At 44.4% G+C, this 19,279-nt stretch overlaps 1 long non-coding RNA gene across 10 annotated transcripts in view; it reads left to right on the forward strand.

Annotated features, from left to right (window-relative positions):
- The first annotated feature begins 7,028 nt into the window (after positions 1–7,028).
- LOC109575668 (uncharacterized) overlaps positions 7,029–19,279 on the forward strand; it is a 142,309-nt gene continuing 130,058 nt past the window's right edge. For 9 of the 10 annotated variants that reach the window (XR_011562609.1, XR_011562615.1, XR_011562618.1 and 6 more), the window contains exon 1: positions 7,029–7,526. This is a non-coding gene — a long non-coding RNA (uncharacterized lncRNA). Of the gene's footprint in view, positions 7,527–11,886; positions 12,438–19,279 lie in introns of those variants that run through there. The other variant, XR_011562611.1, reaches the window with a different exon arrangement.

The following is a 19,279-nucleotide window of genomic DNA, read 5'->3' on the forward strand; positions in this document are numbered from 1 at the left end:
AACTGAGAGGGGGTTGAGAAAAGGAGAGAGGATGAAAAGTGTCCTGTGAGAGCCCTGCTCCATTCCAGGGACCACCCCAGCACACTAACCTGGCCTCGCTCCCCTCTCCTGTCTGCACTCACCACAGAAATACCATTTTATAGAGGATATGATGCTGTATGGAGAAAATCCTAAAGACATGGAAAACTACTGGAGCTTGTTAATTGATTTGGTAAAGTTGCTGGATACAAAATTAATACACAGAAATCTGTTGCATTTTGAGACATAAACCACCAATGGAATATCAGAGAAATTAAGGAAACATTCGCATTTACCACTGCATCAAAAAGAATAAAATACCTTGGAATAAACCTACCTAAGAGGAGACAAAAGGCCCATATTCCAAAAACTAAGATGCTGATGAAAGAAACTGACAACCATAGAAATAGATGGAAAGAATGGGAGCTGGAAGAATCAGGCTCCCTGACTTCAGACCATGCTACAGAGCTACAGTATTCAAAACAGTATGGTACTGGCACAGAAGTAGACGTACTGATAAAACTGCATAAAAGTCCAGAAATAAGCCCATTTATGGTCCATGGGGCTGCAAAGAGTCAGACACGACGGAACACACACACGCAGTCAATCTACAACAAAGGAGACAAGGGTACAATGGAGAAAAAAGTAAGTGGTGTTGGGAAAGGTGAACAGGTTCATGTAAAAGAATGAAATTAGAACATTCTCTAACACCATGTACAAAAAAACTCAAAGTGGATTAAAGACGTAAATGTAAGGCTGGCTACTATAAAACTCCTAAAGGAGAATAGGCAGAAAAAACACTGACACAAATCGCAGAGTTGGGATCTGTCTCCTAGAGTAATGGAAATGAAGATAAATAGGACCTAATTAAACTTAAATGTTTTTGCAAAGGAAACCATAAATACAATGAAAAGACAATCTACAGAGTGGGAGAAAATATTTCCAAATGATGCAACCAACAAAAGATTAATTTCCAAAATAAACTGCTCATACAGCTTAATATCAAACAAATCAAAGAACCCAGATCAAAACCAAATTTCCATGGCTGCTTTTCTTTGAAGGAGCATGATATTCTTCCACACTTCTAGAATCCCGATTAAAAGATAAATTCATCAGATAAATAGAAACTTTTTAAAATAGAGGGATAGAAATTTCATCTGTAAACACTGTGTATAAAGAGTACTTTTTTTTCTTTTAAAAATCAGAGTTTTGTAAATTTTATGGATAGTAAAAATTGTTCCAGGGACTTCCCTGGTGATCCATCGGCTAAGAATCTGCCTTCCAACGCAGAGAACTCAGTTTGATCCCTGGCCTGGGAACTAAGATCCTTCATGTCATGGGGCAACAGAGCCCATGCTATCTAGAATCTGAGCACCTCAAGTAGAGAAGCCCACACACTGCAATGAAAGATTCTGCATTTCGCAACTAAGACTCAACACAGCCAAATGAATAAATATTTTAATAAATTCTTCCATCAAACTTAGTACAATCAGCATTTCCAGCATTGCGCTGTTTTAAATTCTTAATTTCCCATGGTCGGTGACCAACAGCAGAGGTCATCAGGAGGTCAACTCTAGCCCACCCATGGACATGGCAGCCTTAACTACTGATGTTCAAGCCATACATCGTCAGCAGAACCATATCTCCACAATCATGAGTGAGTTTCTTCAGTAATCATGGAGTCCTGGGGAAGTCAAAGGATACTCTTTATTGAGAATCAAACTTTATCAATCCCTCTCTTGGGTTCATCACTTTGAATATTTGACCCAAAACCCAGATGCACCATGTTCAATTCTACAAGCTTTATACCTGGCAGCTTTGCAGTGGAAGAGCAGCAGGTGTAACAGTGATATCTCATCCTCTCTGACACCCCTGGAGTCAGAAGTTTTAAAGGCAAAAGAAAGTGATACTTTTCCTGAGCAAAAAGAACAGAGGCATTTAAATTTAACTTAGAGTCTGTCCTATCCCTTAACTGTCACATATGCTCCACCCCATAAGCCTGAGTTCAGGGTGAGTTTTTCAGAGATTGTATTATGATGCATAACGTATTTTTTATTCTTTAAAAAGAATGTTACTAATTTGTTAAGTGATGCAGTGAGCCATCTGCATATGTGTTTAGTTGCTCAGTAGTGTCTGACTCTTTGGCCCCATGGACTATAGCCCACCAGGCTCCTCTGTCCATGGGATTCTCTAGCCAAGAATACTGGAGTGGGTTGCCACTTTCTATTTCATGGGATCTCCCCCACCCAGGGATCGAACCTGTGTCTCTTGCCTTGGCAGGTGGATTCTTTACCACTAGTGACACCTGGGAAGACCAGAGTAAGCATAATACTTCTGAAATTTCATGATTTTTTTCCCCAGAATACTGAAATGGACACCTTGAAGTCCAGTTTCTTCATAAGAGTCTTTATCCAAGGACAGCATTAACTTCACTATAAAGCATACAATCCCCACAAAAGAAGTGTTAAAAATTGCTTGCTATCTAAGAGAAAGCAAGACAAACTGAGCAGTTAGCTATCAGTGTAAAAAGTTCTTATGTGAATCTTACTGCAGCAGTGTCTATGATAAATAGTGAAGCTGGATGTCATCAAATTTCTATCAAAGGAAGAATAATTAGACAAACCGTAGTATAACAGATAATTGGGAATTAAGAATGAAATGAAAGATTCATTGATAAATGATTCATTGATAATCATTGAAAAAAGCAAAGCTTTCACAGGGAAATAAAGGAATAAAAAGGACAATTCAGCCTTTTTGTTTCTGGTTTGGCATGTGAAGAGTTTGGAAGCTACCATTCTAACAAGTGAAAAACTATACCGAAAATCAGTAATTTCAATAATGGCTCTATTAGAGCCATCAGAGAAGTGAGGTGGGTCAGAGGGCCAACTGCAGGCCCGAGGTCTCAGAGACAGGTGGGCTCTGATGCACCGGAGCAGAAATGCACATGGACACCAGGGAGGAAACCTGGATCATGATCGACAGATGCTGGAGGCTCAGTGCAGCCAGTCTGAGACTTAAAATCTTTGGGGAGGCCCAGTATGAGAAGGGTTCCCCCCAACTTTCTGAATCTTACCTTCAGAATTCAAATCGGTTCTTGCACTGAAAAAGGAGACAATGTGCTCCACTTCCAGCAGGGGAGAAAGAAACTGTCCTGAAGTAGGCCCAACAACATTTTATTTTTCATGAGGCCTGCCCTCAAGAGATCCTAAACAACTGGGATTTAACACAACACAGCTAAGCTGTATTAACTAGACAGTGTATTAAAAAGCAAAGACATCAGTTTGCTGACAAAGGTCCATCTAGTCAAAGCTATGGTTTTTCCAGTAGTCATGTACGGATGTGGGAGTTGGACCATAAAGAAGGCTAAACGCCGAAGAATTGATGCTTTCAAACTGTGATGCTGCAGAAGACTCTTGAGAGTCCCTGGGAGAGCAAGGAGATCAAAAGAGTCGATCCTAAAGGAATTCAACCCTGAATATTCATTGGAAGGACTGATGCTGAAGCTCCAATACTTTGGCCACTGGATGTGAAGACCCCACTCATAGGAAAAGAGCCTGATGCTGGGAAAGATTGAAGGTGGGAGGAAAAGGGGCCAACAGAGGATGAGATGGTTGGATGGCATCACCAACTCAATGGACATGAGTCTGAGCAAGCTCCAGGAGATGGTGAAGGACAGGGCCTGGTGTGCTTCAGTCTATGGGTTTGCAAAGAGCTGGATGTGACTTAGTGACTGAACAACAACTGACCCGAAGAAAGAAAAATACCAAAATGCAGCACTATCTATAGAAATCATAGGAATTTATGAATGTAAGAAAAGCATCAGAGAATTAGCCTTCATCCAGACCAAAGAAGCTGTGCTGTATATACATGCTACATACTACATGCTGCATAGTACACACTACATGATTCATGTATAGTACATACTACATGCTAGATAGTACACACTACATACCACATGATATATATATATATGCTCACATGGCTCTGCTCCATGGCATTTTCCCTCTCGTCTTGGGCTGACAGAGCAGTCTATATACTTATCATCTTTGCCAGAGAAAAAGAAAAAGAAGAGGTGAGTTATGCACTGGTTCTTAAGTGTGTGCTCACATTTCTCTCCCTGTTCATCAGCACCTTTGCAATGATAGACAAGGGACAGGGCTGTATAATCTCCAAAAAGGGACACCACAGCAAAGGCCACCGAATGTGGGCAGATCATAATCTGGCTCCACTCCAGGCTTAAGGTTTTGACGTTTATCTCACGAGCAGTGGAAAACCACTGAGTACATTTTCAATTTTTAATAAATCACCCTGGCTGTAGTGAGGAGAACAGGAGAGTGGATGTGGGAGAAACATGAGGAGGCCACTTCAGTTTTCTGAGGACAAAGGATAGACTTTAAACCAGGGTTCTGGCAGTGGAACTGGATAGAAACCAATAGACTCAAAGAGGGGAGGACCTAGTGCTGGACAAAGAGAAGCAGCGGTGAGTGAGTATGTGGCCCCAGGAGGTGGAAGACTTCCCTAGTGGCTCAGACGGTAAAGCATCTGCCTACAGTGTGGGAGACCTGGGTTCAATCCCTGAGTCAGGAAGATCTCCTGGAGAAAGAAATGGCAACCCACTCCAGTATTCTTGCCTGGAAAATCCCATGGACAGAGGAGCCTGGTAGGCTACAGTCCATGGGGTTGCAAAGAGTCAGACATGACTGAGTGACCTCACTCACTCACGCACATGTCTTACCAGCTGCTGCTCCTGTCTTTTGGAAGGACAGCTAATCCAGTCTCTGTTCTTAGGTTCTCTGTTTTCTAATGTCTTCCTTATTTGAAAAAAAAAGGATGAGCTAAATAAAAGGAAATAGATGAATTAATGAGGTGAACTGACACAAAGTGACAGACTGACCAGGGGAGTTAATTAGAGTCCCCAAATGTTCAGAGTGAAGAGAAACTAGACTCCTTCAGAAGAAAATGTTCTCTGCACTGAGCCTGCTTCACAGAGGTTCCTCCACCAACACATCAAGAGTTTCTGTTTCAAGAATCCATGACCGAAAAAAAAAAAAAAAGAAAGAAAGAAAATATGATAGAATATTCAGTAATAGACATTCAACTACACGTTAGGATAAAATTCTGCAATGTAGTGGAATGCAATGGGAACTCAAAAAAGGACAGGGATGATTAAACTTTTTTCCCAAAATTTAAAGAACATTTCCTTATATTTCTTAGAACGATGAAGAAGATTATTAAGTTGCTGTGGTATTTAGATTTAATTGAAGAGATTTGAGTGATGTAATAACATATAAAAATGTAAATTTTTGCAATATATCAGCAATTACAGTTTTTGAACTAGTTTATTTTTTAGTAAAAAACTTTAGATGCCAACCCAAAAATGTGTTGAGGGAACATATTTTTTTTTAAAACTTCATTTTTTGGGGTAAACAAGCAAAATTCAAAGGTCACTAAGGTAGAGAATATTCATTTTCTTATTCTCAACCTATAAAATGATTGCTTGTATGGAAGGGAGAAATCAAGAAGGAAAAAAGACTCTAGAGCTACTATCTTTCTTAGATCTTCCAGGGAGTTATTCTCCTATTGTGAAGCAATTCCCCCAAAGAAAGGGAAGAGTATTAGAGAAAGGAAGACACCGATGTAACCCTCATTAAAGAAATAACATATGTGGAAACATTTGCCAAATGCTTCAGATGTAGTTTTTGTTGTTCAGTCTCTCAGTTGTGTCTGGCTCTTTGTGACCCCATGGACTGCAGCACACCAGGCTTCCCTGTCCTTCACTATCTCCCAGAGTTTGCTCAAACTCATGTCCTATTTAGTTGATAAAAAAAGAAAGAAAAAAAAAAAAAGAATCCATGACCGATTTCATCTGTGAGAAAGACAGGGAGAAAGTGGGGGTGGGGGAGGAAGGGGAGGTGGATGGTGGACAGGCTGCATGGGACTTCCACCTCACCCTCTCCTCCCATCCTGTGTGCTCCCTCTACTTCCTTTCAGAGCCCCAAAGCTGACCTTCTGTTGGGAGGGCTTGGGAATCACAAATGCCCCAGAAGAGATTTTTCTGGAGCAGCAACAGGCAACCTCATGGGGACCTAGAGCCAGGGTCCTCACAGGCACGGGAAGTCCTGATCCTCCTCTGCCCTGGTGCCACCACCAGCTGGGAGGGAGAGGGATTAAGGTACACAGCTGTGTGATCTTGGACTCATCTCAGCCCAGCCCTTTCCTGGAGTATTGTGGTCACTGTCCATAGAGCTCACAGGCTGACTCACAGCTGGAGAAACAGGTTTTAAGACCCAACCACAGTATGTCAGAGTTGAGGGGGTTCCAGGACCTCATTTTCCCTAGCGCTTCATTTTGCAGATAACAAAGGAGGGGCCCGAGAGAGGGAACACTTCCTCAAGCCCACACAGTGGGTGGCAGAGTGGGACTGGAAGCTCACCTCCAGTCTCTTCCTCAAACAAAAACTGGATCCCTTTGGGAGGCCCCTGGCTGGCGCCCAGTACCACGAACTAACGGTCCTGCAAACCTATTCCAGCGTGTAGCAGGTGCTCAGTGGAGGTTTGTTGACTGAATGAATCCGTGTAAAAGGACACAAAGAGCAAGACTGGGGGCTGGGGGGCGACCCCCACCGTGTCTTCAAACAGGTGGTCTTGCTCCTTTGTGGTATGAGTGGGTGAAATGGGGTTTAGGAGGGAGGAGATGAATCAGGAATTCTTTTGTAAACAAAGGACGGCTAGGTATGGGAAGAGGTTGCCAGCAGGTACATCCCAGGAAACAAAGAACACAGAAACTGGATCCTGGCCTCCACGCATGGAACCAACACAGTGCCCGACACAGATTCAGGGCGAACAGTTGGCAAGTTTCCTAGAGAGGACGGTCACGTGACCTCCACCTGGCCAATGAGCATGTTCCATCCACCTTGGCCAAAATGATTGGCTCAAGATTGAGAGAGTGGCCAATCAGAACTCAGGGCTGAGCTTCCGGTGAAGAGAAGCTCTATTTCCGTTGGGAGCAGTTGCGAAGTGAGGTTGGCCTGCGCGGGTGGAAGCAGACATGACGTCAGCTTGTGGCCTTTGCTGCTAAGTCACTTCAGTCATGTCCGACTCTGTGTGACCCCATAGACGGCAGCCCACCAGGCTCCCCCGTCCCTGGGATTCTCCAGGCAAGAATACTGGAGTGGGTTGCCATTTCCTTCTCCAACGCATGAAAGTGGAAAGTGAAAGTGAAGTCGCTCAGTCGTGTCCGACCCTTAGCGACCCCATGGACTGCAGCCTACCAGGCTCCTCCGTTCATGGGATTTTCCAGGCAAGAGTACTGGAGTAGGGTGTCATTGCCTTCTCCTTGTGGCGTTTGGTAAAGGCCAAACTTTACCAAAAGTTTGTCACTTCTGTAAAGGCAGAGCCACCTGTGTGAGGAGGACATCAGCAAGCAGAGCTGAGAGTTCAGGAGAGATGGTTCCGGCTGACGTCCTAAAACTCCCGAGTGCAGCCCTGGCGGACGCTTGTGGACTTAGGGTAAGTCATTCGCTCCAGCTTGTTTGTTAACTGGTTTCTGCAACTTTGGGTTTTCTGTGAACCACAACTGTGTCGGTTTAGGCTAGCTTCAGGGAAGACTTTCAAGATAACACCGTGAAACTCCAGTTTAATTTGGAGATCCAAATGGATTTGAGCATTGTTGTTGTTGTTGTTGTTGTTGTTCAGTCTCTAAGTCAGCTCTGACTCTGCGACCCATGAACTGCAGCACAGCAGGCTTCCCTATCCTTCACCATCTCTTGGAGCTTGCTCAAACTTACGTCCATTGAGACAGTGATGTCATCCAACCATCTTGTCCTCTCTCGTCCCCTTATCCTCCTGACCTCTGTCTTTCCCAGCATCACCGTCTTTTCCAGAGTCAGCTCTTCACATCAGGTGGACTTTGAGCTTCAGCATCAGTCCGTCCAATGAATTTTCAGGGTTGATTTCTTTTAGGATTGATTTGCTTGATCTCCTTGCAGTCCAAGGGATTCTCAAGAGACTTCTCCAACATCACAGTTCAAAAGCACCAATTCTTCGAAGCTTAAGCTTCTTTATGGTCCACCGCTCACATCCATACATGACTACTGGAAAAACCATAGCTTTGACTATATGGACCTTTGTCAGCAAAGGGATGTTTCTGCTTTTTAATACATTAGCTGTCTAGGTTCATCATAGCTTTTCTTCCAAGGAACAAGTGTCTTTTAATTTCACGGCTGCAGTCACTGTCCAAAGTGATTTTGAAGCCCAAGGAAATAATGTCTCTCTGTTTCCATTGTTTCCCCATCTACTTGCCACGAAGTGATGGGACAAGGTGATCTTAGTTTTTTGAATATTAAGTTTTAAGACAGCTCTTTCACTCTCCTCTTTCACCTTCATCAAGAGACTCTTTAGTTCTTCACTTTCTGCCATAAGGGTGGTGGTGGTGTCATCTGCATATTTAAGGTTATTGATATTTCTCCCAGCAGTCTTGATTCCAGCCTGTGCTTCATCCAGCCCAGCATTTCACATAATGTACTCTGCATGTAAGTTAAATAAGCAGCATCACAATATACAGCCTTGACGTACTCCTTTCCCAGTTTTGAATCAGTCTGTTTTTCTCTGTCCAGTTCTAACTGTTGCTTCTTGACTTCCATACAGATTTCTCAGGAGACAGGCAAGGTGGTCTGGTATTCCTATCTCTTTAAGAGTTTTCCAGTTTGTTATTATCCACACAGTCAAAGGCTTTAGTGTAGTCAATGAAGCAAATGTTCATCTGAAATTCCCTTGCTTTTCTATGATCCATGAGATATTGGCAATTTGATCTCCAATTCATCTCCCTTTTCTAAATCCTATTTTACATCTGGAAGTTCTCGGGTCACATACTCTTGAAGCCTTGCTTGGAGAAGTTTGAGCATCACTAGGGTAATGTGAAATGAATGCGATTGTGCGGTAGTTTGAGCATTCCTTGGCATTGCCCTTCTTTGGGATTGGAATGAAAACCTACCTTTTTGCAGTCCTGTAGCCACTGTTGAGTTTTCCAAATTTGCTGGCATATTGAGTGCAGCACTTTAACTGCATCATCTTTTCAGATTTGAAATAGCTCAGCTAGAATTCCATCACCTCCACTAGCTTTGTTTGTGGTGATGCTTCCTAAGGCCGACTTTAGTTCATACTCCAGGATGTCTGACTCTAGGTAAGTGATCAAACCATCGTGGTTATCTGGGTCATTTCTACTGGTAACTACTAATTTATTCTCTATATCTGTAAGTCTGCTTCTTTTTTGTTATATTCAGTCGTTTCTCATATTTTTTAGATTTCATATACAAGAGATATCATGCAGTATTTTCCTTGTCAAGCTGATTACTTTCACTTAGCATATGCAGGGTATTTTGTTACCTGGACTTTTTTTTTTTTTTTTTTTAATTAGAGGCTAATTACTTTACAATATTGTGGTGGTTTTCGCCATATATTCACATGAATCAGCCATGGGTGTACATGTGTTCCCCATCATGACCCTCCCTCCCACTTCCCTCCCCATCCCATCCCTCAGGGTCATCCCAGTGCACCAGCCCTTGAGCACCCTGTCTCATGCATTCAACCTAGACTGGTGATCTATTTCACATATGATAATATACATGTTTCAATGCTATTCTCTCAAATCAACCCACCCTCACCTTCTCCCACAGAGTCCAGAAGTCTGTTCTTTACATCTGTGTCTCTTTTGCTGTCTCGCATATAGGGTCATCGTTACCATCTTTCTAAATTCCGTATATATGTGTTAATATACTGTATTGGTGTTTTTCTTTCTGACTTACTTCTCTGTGTATAATAGGCTCCAGTTTCATCCACCTCATTGGAACTGATTCAAATGCATTCTTTTTAATAGCTGAGTAATATTCCATTGTGTATATGTACCACAGCTTTCTTATCCATTCGTCTGCCAGTGGACATCTAGGTTGCTTCCATGTCCTGGCTATTGTAAACAGTGCTGTGATGAGCATTGGGGTACACCTATCTCTTTCATGCCCAGCAGTGGGATTGCTGGGTCCTATGGCAGTTCTATTTCCAGTTTTTTAAGGAATCTCCACACTGTTCTCCATAGTGGCTCTACTAGTTCACATTCCTACCAACAGTGTAAGAGGCTTCCTTTTTTCCTCCCCCTCTCTGGCATTTATTGTTTGTAGACTTTTTGATAGCAGCCATTCTGACTGGCATGAAATGGTACCTCATAGTGGTTTTGATTTGCATTTCTCTGATAATGAGTGATGTTGAGCATCTTTTCATGTGTTTGTTAGCCATCTGTATGTCTTCTTTGGAGAAATGTCTGTTTAGTTCTTTGGCCCATTTTTTGATTGGGTTGCTTATTTTTCTGGAATTGAGCTGCAGGAGTCGCTTGTATATTTTTGAGATTAATACTTTGTCCATTGCTTCATTTGCTATTATTTTCTCCCATTCTGAAGGCTGTCTTTTCACCTTGCTTATAGTTTCCTTTGTTGTGTAAAAAGCTCTAAGTTTAATTAGATCCCATTTGTTTATTTTTTCTTTTGTTTCCATTACTCTGGGAGGTGAGTCATAGAGGATCCTGGTATGATTTATGTCAAAGAGTGTTTTACCTATGTTTTCCTCTAGGAGTTTTATAGTTCCTGGTCTTACATTTAGATGTTTAATCCATTTTGAGTTTATTTTTGTGTATGGTGTTAGAAAGTGTTCCAGTTTCATTCTTTTACAAGTGGTTGACCAGTTTTCCCAGCACCACTTGTTAATGAGATTGTCTTTTCTCCATTGTATATTCTTGCCTCCTTTGTCAAAGATAAGGTGTCCATAGGTTCATGGATTTATCACTGGGCTTTCTATTTTGTTCCATTGATCTATATTTCTGTCTTTGTGCCAGTACCATACTGTCTTGATGACTGTTGCTTTGTAGTATAGCCTGAAGTCAGGCAGGTTGATTCCTCCTGTTCTATTCGTCTTTCTCAAGATTGTTTTGGCTATATGAGGTTTTTTGTAATTCCATACAAATTGTGAAATCATTTGTTCTAATTCTCTGAAAAATACCATTGGTAGCTTGATAGGGATTGCACTGAATCTATAGTTTGCTTTGTTACCTGGACTTTTAAAAACTAGGACTTTAAGAAGCAATGTTGTGTAGGTAAGCTGAATATATATTTTTCCTTGTGAGCAAAAGTAAGGCTAAATTTATAAGTCTTTCATGAAGCAGCTGGTTCTGCCCTTTTTCTATTTTAATAACCTAAAGTAGTTGTCAGGGAGTGAAAGTTGTTCCATGCTGCCACAACGACAGGGGTTCCCAAGACACTGCTGCTAAGTCGCTTCAGTCGCGTCTGACTCTGTGCGACCCAGTAGAGTGCGGTAGCCCACCAGGCTCCCCCATCTCTGGGATTCTCCAGGCAAGAATACTGGAGTGGGTTGCCATTTCCTTCTCCAATGCATGAAAGTGGAAAGTGCAAGTGAAGTCCTCAGTCGTGTTCGACTCTTAGCGACCCCATGGACTGCAGCCCACCAGGCTCCTCCGCCCATGGGATTTTCCAGGCAAGAGTACTGGAGTGGGGTGCCATTGCCTTCTCCTCCCAAGACATTGACACTCTCCATTTGCAATCAGTTAGGTGAGTCCTGTAGATGACACAGGGGACCCCAGTCTTCTGATGCCTCCAGCTTCTGGGCGGGCATCACCCGTTCCCCAGGAGCCCAGGTGCGGGTTGTTGGGGGGGGGGTGGGTGGGTGAGGGGGTTGCTGCCTGGTGGGGTAGGTTGGGGAGGGGGGGGCTTGTCCAGGTACAGGAGGAGTGCAGGGACGTGGAAGCCTTGGCATGGGGTGGAGGGCGGGGTGTCTGGGGCTGCGGTGGGGCGGGGCAGGGCGAGCCCAGTTTGAGTGCTCCCATCTAGCCTTCAGCGACAGGCTTGGGAGAAGGAAGAAGTACTGGTCCAAAGCGAGCAAGCGGAAGGCTGGCGCTGCTTAAGTCCAGCGCCTCCAGGCGCGTCCAATAAACTCGAGGGAGTCGCGCTTCCTAGGCCCCACCTCCGCACGCTTCCTCGGCCCCGCCTCCGCACGCTTCCTCCGCCATCTTACTCTGGGGTCTTCCGCTGTTGGAGCTGTGGTGCGGAAATGCGGCTGCGGCAGCCCCTGCCTAACCTTGGCCTGGGACCCCTCCCCAGGCTCCTGCGTGCTTCGAGGCCCCCCAGCCATATCTCTCTCGGCTGAGCCAGGAGGCGAGCACAGAGGAGAGAGTGAGTCATGGTGGCATCACTTGGCACCTCCCTGGGAAGGACGTCCCAGGGTGCCACGCCTCGGTTCTTTTTTGGGGAGTCGAAGGCCAGCGGCGGTGAAACCCGTCCCCTCCCAGCCATCAGCTGACCGGAGACGGGAGCTGCAGAGAGAGGGGAATGCACGCTGTTCGAGTATTTTTAAGTGTGCGTGGTAAGTCGCTCAGTCGTGTCCGACTCTTTGTGACCCTATGGACCGTAGCCCGCTAGGCTCCTCTGTCCAGTGAATATCTCAACTGTTTGCAAAGCTCTTAGATGCTGTTGCTACCCGCCGAGTCGAAGGAAGTGAATGCACTTCCAGCAAGACATTAATTAAATCTGTTCTCTGTGTCAATGAGCTTATTTTGTTGTTGTTGTTGTTAAAGGTTTTAATTTTGGCCGTGAAGCACAGCTTGTGGTATAGTTCCCCAAGTGAAAGACGCTCAGTTGTGTCCGACTCTTTGCTATCCAGTGGACTGTAGCCCTTCAGGCTTCTCTGTCCATGGAATTCTTCAGGGAATAACAGTGGAGTGGGTTGCCATTTCCTTCTTCTCCAGGGATCCTCCCAACCCAGGAATCCAACCCAGGTCTCCTGCATTGCAGGCAGATTCTTTACCATCCGAGCCACCAGGAAAGCCACTTAGCTCCTCAACCAGGGATTGAACCCTAGCCTTTGGCAATGAGAGAACTCAGTCCTAACCACTGGACTACAAGGGAATTCCTCTCCACTCCCCCCCCCCCTTTTTTATTTTTAGATTTAGATCATTTTAGTGATGCTTTGGACTTCGCTGGTGGCTCAGACAGTAAAGTGTCCACCTACAATTCGGGAGACCAGGTTCTATCCCTGGGTTGGGAAGATCCCCTGGAGAAGGAAATGGCAACCCACTCCAGTACTCTTGCCTGGAAAATCCCATGGATGTAGAATCCTGGTACGCTACAGACAATGGGGTCACAAAGAGTCAGACACGACTGAGCAATTTCACTTCACTTTTTAGTTATTGAATTAGGGTGGAATTAGTGATGGTGGAAAGAGTTTGCAGGGTAAAAAATATTAATAATAATAATAGTAGGAAAAGAGGAGGAGAAGGAAAAACAGCTTTTCTTGGGTGTTTAATACTTGGGAGGCACATTTTTAAGCTCTTCTATTGATTCATTCCAATAGAATGAATAGATTCATTCCAATAGGTCAGTTTTCATTCCAATCCTAGAGAAAGGCAATGCCAAAGAATGCTCAAACTACTGCACAATTGCACTCATCTCACACGCTAGTAAAGTAATGCTCAAAATTGTTCAAGCCAGGCTTCAACAGTATGTGAACCATGAACTTCCTGATGTTCAAGCTGGTTTTAGAAAAGGCAGAGGAACCAAAGATCAAATTGCCAACATCCGCTGGATCATGGAAAAAGCAAGAGAGTTCCAGAAAAACATCTATTTCTGCTTTATTGACTATGCCAAAGCCTTTGACTGTGTGGATCACAATCAACTGTGGAAAATTCTGAAAGAGATGGGCATACCAGACCACCTGATCTGCCTCTTGAGAAATCTGTATGCAGGTCAGGAAGCAACAGTTAGAACTGGACATGGAACAACAGACTGGTTCCAAAACGGGAAAGGAGTATGTCAAGGCTGTATATTGTCACCCTGCTTATTTAACTTACATGCAGAGTACATCATGAGAAATGCTGGACTGGAAGAAGCACAAGCTGGAATCAAGATTGCTGGGAGAAATATCAATAACCTCAGATATGCAGATGCCACCACCCTTATGGCAGAAAGTGAAGAGGAACTTTTTAAAAGCCTCTTCATGAAAGTGAAAGTGGAGAGTGAAAAAGTTGGCTTCAAGTTCAACATTCAGAAAACGAAGATCATGGCATCCGTTCCCATCACTTCATCAGAAATAGATGTTGTAGTAGAAACAGTGTCAGACTTTATTTTTTTGAGCTCCAAAATCACTGCAGGTGGTGACTGCAGCCATGAAATTAAAAGACACTTACTCCTTGGAAGGAAAGTTATGACCAACCTAGACAGCATATTCAAAAGCAGAGACATTACTTTGCCAACAAAGGTTCGTCTAGTCAAGGCTATGGTTTTTCCTGTGGTCATGTATGGATGTGAGAGTTGGACTGTGAAGAAGGCTGAGCGCCGAAGAATTGATGCTTTTGAACTGTGGTGTTGGAGAAGACTCTTGAGAGTCCCTTGGACTACAAGGAGATCCAACCAGTCCATTCTGAAGGAGATCAGCCCTGGGATTTCTTTGGAGGAGAGAGTACTGGAGCTGAAACTCCAGTACTTTGGCCACCTCATTTGAAGAGTTGACTCATTGGAGAAGACTGTGATGCTGGGAGGGATTGGGGGCAGGAGGAGAAGGGGACAACAGAGGATGAGATGGCTGGATGGCATCACTGACTCGATGGACGTGAGTCTGAGTGAACTCTGGGAGTTGGTGATGGACAGGGAGGCCTGGCATGCTGCGATTCATGGGGTCGCAAAGAGTCGGACACGACTAAGCGACTGAACTGAACTGATTGATTCATTTACTTGGATGGTAAGGATGGTGGTTTACTGAGCTCCAAGATGGGCTGAAACACAAGCTGCAAGAGCTGAGACGTCTGGGAGGATGGATGATGAGTCATAGTGAAACAAGGGGGATAAAGGGCAAACCAGGGAAAAGAGGGAAATGAGGAGAGAGTGGAAATTTGACAAAAGTCCGAGGAGTTGGGAATGGGTATAGAGTTCAGAATACCTGGAGTGGCTGATTTGAACTTTGAGATTTCTGTTGTCAGGTAGGGGTAATTGGAGGATGAGAAAAAAAAGATGTGAAGGGATTGTTCTCAGTGATAGTGAAGCTGGAGAACTGCAGGCGAGCAAGTGCTACAATGCAGAGGAGAGAGGAAGATGGATCAGGCAGTGTAGATAGGTTGTAAGGGAATGTCACTAATGGAAAACAAATTCAGAACATGGGCTCTGTAGCGGACGAGCTGGGCAGGCTTCATGAACACTGTATCTCCTAACCCGGCATGGATGGAGCTCTGGCAGGACCACTGTATGTGTTCCTAAACCAGGGTAGAGTTGAACTGTCATTGATTGGTGGGTAGGAGAGTAAGTTGACAATCAGACAGGGAAGAGGCCTATACCTGGACGTGGGTTTGATTTATCTGCTTGACCAGTTGTAAATGAGAGATCAGCTTTTTATATGTGAAGTACGTCAATATTAATTAGCAGCGAGTAGCTCTGACTCTTATTTTCTTAAACTGAGAGCATCAAAATTCCTTTTGCAATGACCTGCATTATCCCCAGGAAGCTACATAACTCATGTCCCCGTGCCTTGCTCCTTGTTCAAGGAGATTTAGTGGGGCTGACTGGCAGGCCTCTCAGGAAAGCCTGTGGAGTTCATCACTGACACTGCATTTGGTGCCACTGTTTAAGCCATTTCACTGTGTGTAAAGTTCCATTCATTTACTCTAATGTGTACTTTGCAAAGCATTTACGAGGTGGTCTCTTGAGATTTCTTATTCTCCCAGGGGTTGATGCAATGTAGCTTGGAATAGATCCAACAATCAGTAAGAGGAAGGTACTCTATAGCTGTCTTTTTTTTTTTTAAACAGAGTTTTATTTCATTTTTAATTAGAGGATAATTACTTTTGATGGTTTCTGCCATACATCAACATGAATCAGCCATAGGTTTACATATGTCCCCTCCCTCTTGAACCTCCTTCCCACCTCTCATCCCATCCCACTCCTCTAGGTTGTCGCAGAGCCCCAGTTTGAGTTCCCTGAGTCATACAGCAAATTCCCACTGACTCTCTAATTTACATATGGTAGCACATATGTTTCCATGCCACTCTCACCCATTCCTTCCTCCTCCACCATCTCCGTAAGTCTGTTCTCTGTTTGCGTCTCCATTGCTGCCCTGCAGATAGGTTCAGCAGTGCCATCTTTCTAGATTCCCTACATGTGTGTTAATATACAATATTTGTTTTTCTCTTTCTAACTTGTTCACTCTGTGTAATTGGCTCTAGGTTCATCTACCTCATTACCATTGACTCAGATGCATTCCTTTTTATGGCTGAGTAATATTCCGCTGTATATACGTAGCACCACAGCTTCTTTATTCATTCATCTGTCGATGGACATCTAGGTTGCTTTCATGTCCTAACTGTTGTAAATAGTGCTGCAGTGAACATTGGGGTACGTGTGTCTTTTTCAATTATGGTTTCTCCAGTGACTTTTAATCTCAGTTATTCCATTGTTCATTGTTGATTGTTTATTCTTCAATTCTTCAAGGTCCTTGTTAAACATTTCTTGTATCTTCTCAATCTGTGCCTCTAGTCCATTTATCTGAGCCTCCATTTTATTTCCAAAATTCTGGATCAAGTCTACTATCATTCCTCTGAATTCTTTTTCAAGTAGACTGCCTATTTCCTCTTCATTTGTTTGGTCTTGTCAGTTTTAACCATGGTCCTTCAACTGCTGGATGTTCCTTTGTCATTTCATTTTGTTTATTTACTGTGTTTGAGGTCTGCTTTCTGCATAGTGGAGTATTGTAATTTCTCTTAACCTAGGAGTCTGCCTCCATGTGTGGGTGGGATCAGTGCCTTGTGAAGGTTTCCTACTTGGGGGGATTTGTGTCTGTGTTCTGGTGGGTGGAGTTAGACCTCGTCTTTCTGAAGAGCAGTGGCTGGGTCCAATAGAGTGCTTTGGGGTGTCCATGGATTCAGTATGGCTTTGGGCACCCTGTCTGCCACCATGCGGGGTTGTGCTTCTGTTTGGTTGAAAGGTCTGGGGTGTTCGGCACTACAGCCTTCTGGCTTTGGGGTGTGGCTTAGTCAAGTGTTGAGATGGAGGCCTTTGGGAGGGTGCTAACCTATCAGTGTTCTATGGGCCCGGGAGTTCTCTAGTGATCTAATGTCCTGGAGTCATTCAGTTGAGTTCAGTTCAGTTGCTTAGTCATGTCTGACTTTCTGACTCCATGGACTGTGACATACCAGGCTTCCCTGTCCATCACCCATTGAGTCAGTGATGCCATCCAACCATCTCATCCTCTGTCGTCCCCTTCTCATCCTGCCTTTAATCTTTCCCAGCATCAGGGTCTTTGCCAGTGAGTCAGTTCTTCACATCAAGTGGCCAAAGTATTGGAGCTTCAGCTTCAGCATTAGTCCTTCCAGTTAGACATTAGCCATTTCCTTCTCCAGGGGATCTTCCCAACCCAGGGATTGAACCCAGGTCCCTTGCATTGCAGGCAGATTCTTTACTGTCTAAGCCACAAGGGAAGCCCCTAGCGAATGCCTAGCACTGATTAAATTTTCAACAAATACACATTGAAAATGTCTTAAAAGTATGGTCATGAATAGCAGAGGTTGATTAACATGATTATTGTTATTATTTCACAAGTCTTTGCTATCACATTATGGGCAGGAATGTGTGTGGTAGAATGTGGGAACATGGTACAGTTTCCAACTGTGTATATTCATCTGAAAGTGTCCAGGGTGACAGCTGGTTCTCAGTTACCTTCTAAAGACAGTGACAGGATTTTTCATTGCTTTGTATTCTTTTTTTTAAACATTCCTTTGGTTTCTCATCTTGACTTCCCTGGTGGCTCAGACGGTAAAGCGTCTTGCTGACAATGCCGGAGACCTGGGTTCGATCCCTGGGTTGGGAAGATACTCTGGAGAAGGAAATGGCAACCCACTCCAGTACTCTTGCCTGGAAAATCCCATGGACAGAGGAGCCTGGTAGGCTACAGTCCATGGGGTCGCAAAGAGTCGGACATGACTGAGCAACTTCACTTTCATGTTTCTTTTTGTTTCTCATCTACTCGTTGCTGTTTAGTGGCTAAGTCCTGTCAGACTCTTTGTGAACCCATGGACTATGACCCACAAGCTCCCCTATCCATGGGATTTCCCATGCTAAAAAAGCCAGGTTTGGGGGAAGAGGATATGGGCAGAGGTCTCTGAGGACACAGGAACAGAAAAGCCTGACGGGAGGGGCCAAGGGTCAGGGAGCTTGGGTTTTAGGTGAGGTCTAGGCAGGGCTGCGGGAGAAGGCAATGGCACCCCACTCCAGTACTGTTGCCCAGAAAATCTCATGGATGGAGGATCCTGGTAGGCTGCAGTCCATGGGTTCGCTAAGAGTCAAACATGACTGAGCAACTTCACTTTCACTTTCCACCTTCATGCATTGGAGAAGGAAATGGCAGTCCACTCCAGTGTTCTTGCCTGGAGAATCCCATGGACGGAGACGCCTGGTAGGCTGCAGTCCATGGGGTCGCACAGAATTGGACATGAATGAAGCGACTTAGCAGCAGCAGGCAGGGCTGGAACTGCTGCTCCCAGGCCTGGCCATGGACACTGCCCAGCACCCCTTCTCCCTGTCATCTATCTGTCCTGCCCCATGTACTCCACATCTCTGGTTCCCAGGGGCTCTGGGGTCTAGCCTATGATACTTGCTGGGCTCCAGACACGGCTGTCTGCTTGCAGGTGTGTGGTAGCAACTGGAGTGCTCTTAATGACTCATTACAACTCTGGCAAGCAGGACAGAGATCTGGCTTTGAGGAGCTGAGGGACCTACATTGGTCCCAGGGGCAGAGGTCAGACCAGAGCTATTGAAGAAGGAACCAGAGGAGTTCTTGAAAACCTTATGAAATTGGTTATTAGGAAGCAGTACCAAAAAGCTATAAATGAAAATCTGATAAAGTGTGACACAAACATAAGGTATTGTTCTTACTGGTGTTTTGTAGAAAGCTGGATTACATGTGTTCTATAATCAGCACGTTTATCCCAGAACTTTCAGTTTTATTTCTGCCACAAAGCCTCACAGCTTCATGCAAGGTATTTTCCATATTCAGAAAAATGAGTGGTGACACTGCTGAGAAGGAAGCTTGAACTGGAATGCCCAGCACGAGGGCACGTGCAAGGTTCGTAATATTGCCCCCCAGTCCCTGGAGGCCTGGATCCTGCTGGGGAGTCTGGTCTGAGCCAGAAGAAAGCAGACAGTAGACGTTTCAGAAGGGCTCAGTGA

This window comes from Bos indicus, chromosome 21, assembly GCF_029378745.1.
Source record: "Bos indicus isolate NIAB-ARS_2022 breed Sahiwal x Tharparkar chromosome 21, NIAB-ARS_B.indTharparkar_mat_pri_1.0, whole genome shotgun sequence".
Classification (NCBI taxonomy): Eukaryota; Metazoa; Chordata; class Mammalia; order Artiodactyla; family Bovidae; genus Bos; species Bos indicus.